The sequence below is a fragment of the Suncus etruscus genome, chromosome 1, assembly GCF_024139225.1.
Source record: "Suncus etruscus isolate mSunEtr1 chromosome 1, mSunEtr1.pri.cur, whole genome shotgun sequence".
NCBI lineage: Eukaryota > Metazoa > Chordata > Mammalia > Eulipotyphla > Soricidae > Suncus > Suncus etruscus.
This window is the reverse complement of record NC_064848.1, coordinates 133309611-133312223: the sequence shown is the minus strand read 5'-3', so window position 1 is coordinate 133312223 and position 2613 is coordinate 133309611. Positions and strand designations below refer to the sequence as shown.

General features: G+C 43.1%; 1 pseudogene; it reads left to right on the top strand.

Moving 5' to 3' along the window:
* The first annotated feature begins 330 nt into the window (after positions 1-330).
* On the top strand, positions 331-1960 carry LOC126018647 (F-box/WD repeat-containing protein 11-like; annotated as a pseudogene).
* The last annotated feature ends 653 nt before the right edge of the window (positions 1961-2613 follow it).

The window sequence follows — 2613 nt, the reverse complement described above, 5'->3', positions numbered from 1 at the left end:
CTTTAAAAATAAAACACAGTAGAAATTGCCCAGGCAAAAAAGAATATATGTTAAAGCAGCAAATTTGAGCATACATTTCTGCTTCTCTACCTCCTGGTATCTGGCACTCAAAATAACCTTAGAACTCTGCATTAATAAAACCCTGCTTTTATATATGGCACACAGTTTGACTACCAAAAGAAAACGGTTTATGGTTTTATAGTTAATAGGAAAACAATCTTTTAAAAAATATGAGTGGAGTGGGTATAATCGCCTCTGCTGCCTCTGACATCGCCTCCTCCGCCTGGGCTGTTCGCCGCTGTGAGAAGGGGAAAGTGAGGCAGGGCAGCCATGGAGTCCGATTCGGTGATTGAGGACAAGACTATCGAGCTCATGTTACCGAAGTGCATGTGTGGGATTTGGTTGAAGAAAGCTGGCCACAGTAAATGGAAAGCATCTTGGAAGCTGCTTGAATGCTGTCTTTTCTCAGATTAGTCTGAAAGGGAGTTCCCCCATTCATTCAGGATTGGTGGATCCGGAGTGCGGAATATTTCCCAAATAAGTAACAGAACGTCATCAGTGATAGTCTCCAGAAAGAGACCCTCAAAAGGAGAGCAGCTATCAAAAGGGAAAAAAAAAACTTGTATATTAAGTATTTTGACCAGTGGTCTGAGTCAGATCAGGTGTAGTTTGTGAGCACCACTTTTCAAGGCTGTATTATTCTGGACATATTAACTCTTACCTGAAGCCCATGTTACGGCAGGACTTCATTACCACCTTACCAGAGCAAGACTTAGATCACATAGCAGAAAACATTCTCTCTTACCTGGATGCCAGATCGTTATGTGCTCCGGAGCCGGTGTGCAAGTAATGGCAGTGCATCATTTCAGAGGGCATGCTGTGGAAGATCATTGAAAGCATGGTGTGCACAGACCCACTCTGGAAAGGACTGTCCGAGTGGAGAGGGTGGGATCAGTACCTGTTTAAAAACTGACCCACAGATGGTCCTCTCGATTCATTTTATAGGCCATTATACCCCAAGATTATCCAGGATATAGAGACTATATAATCTAACTGGCTATGTGGACGACATAACATGCAGAGGATCCAGAGATGCTCTGAAAATCCTAAAGGTGTTTACTGCTTACAGTATGATGGTGAGAGATAATCAGTGGCCTCCACAATAATTCCATTAAGATCTGGGATAATAGCTGTTGTGTATGTAAACATTTCAATGGGATTATTATGTTACTGACCCTACCCTGATTGGTGATTGTGCCCTACCCTATGGTGTGATCTGGCATTCTACTCCCCTAGGGTGACACCTGATTCTGCTCACACCATTGGGTGGTACCTGATTCTGGGGTATAAAACAAGGGTCTGTGAAAGGCGAAAGGCTTTTTTTTTGGGGGGGGGGGCTACTTTGGGGCCTTTTGGCTTCGGCCTCTTCATGGAATAAAGAGCGTTTTCTTCAGAAGCCTGACTGCCTGTTGGCTTTCTTCCCGCTGCATTCACCTAAGAATCACCTGCTGAACAGGGTAAAAGACGCGTGGTTCGAGCTGGAGGAGAAAGGCCTCATCCTCCATCCCTCCATCAGTCAATCCCATCAAGGGCTGACTTGCAACAATAGCAGCCTAAAGTGTTCGAAGGTGCTCACGGGTCACAGTGAGAGTATGAAATGTGAACACAGGCGAGATGCTGAACACGGTGATCTACCATAACGACGCTGTCCTGCACTTATGCTTCAGCAATAGGCTGATGGTGACCTACATGCTCTAAGGACCACTCCATTGCTGTTTGGAACATGGCCTCGACCATGGACATCACCCTGTGTCGGGTCCTGGTAGGCCACCTTGCGGGGTGTATGATGGGAAAATCAAAGTCTGGGATTTGCAAGCTGCCCTGGATCCTCAAGTCCGGGCAAGCACACTGTGTTTGCACTACCTTGGTGGAACATTCTGGACGCGTGTTCCAGATCTAGTTTGATGAATTTCAGATCATCAGCGGGTCCCACAAGGACACTATTTTGATCTGGAATTTCTTTTTTTTATCACCACAAAAATGCATTTATTAAATATTTCACCTGCCAGATATTCCATAAGTCAAATATAAAATTGCAAGAACAATTACAATGGTAAACTTTAAAAAAAAAAAGGGTTGAGTAGCAATAGCACAAAAGGTATTTTTCCCTGCACAAGGCTGATCTGGGTTTAATCCTCAGCATTCCAAGTGGTCCCCTTAGCCTGCAAAGTGATTTCTTTTTTTAATTTAATTTTATTTTATTTAAACACCTTGATTACATACATAATTGTGTTTGAGTTTCAGTCATGTAAAGAACACCATGCATCACCAGTGCAACATTCCCATCACCAATGTCCCAAATCTTCCTCCTCCTCAACCAACCCCCGCTTGTACTCTAGAGAGGCTTTCTATAACACTCATAAGTTCTCATTATTAGGATAGTTCAAAATATAGTTATTTCTCTAACTATACTCATCCCCGTTTGAGGTGAGCTTCATGAGGTGAGCTGTAACTTTCAGCCCTTCTCTTTTGTGTCTGATACTGATTATTGCAAGAATGTCTTACATTTTTTTAAAACCCATAGATGAGTGAGACCATTTTGTAATTTTCTCT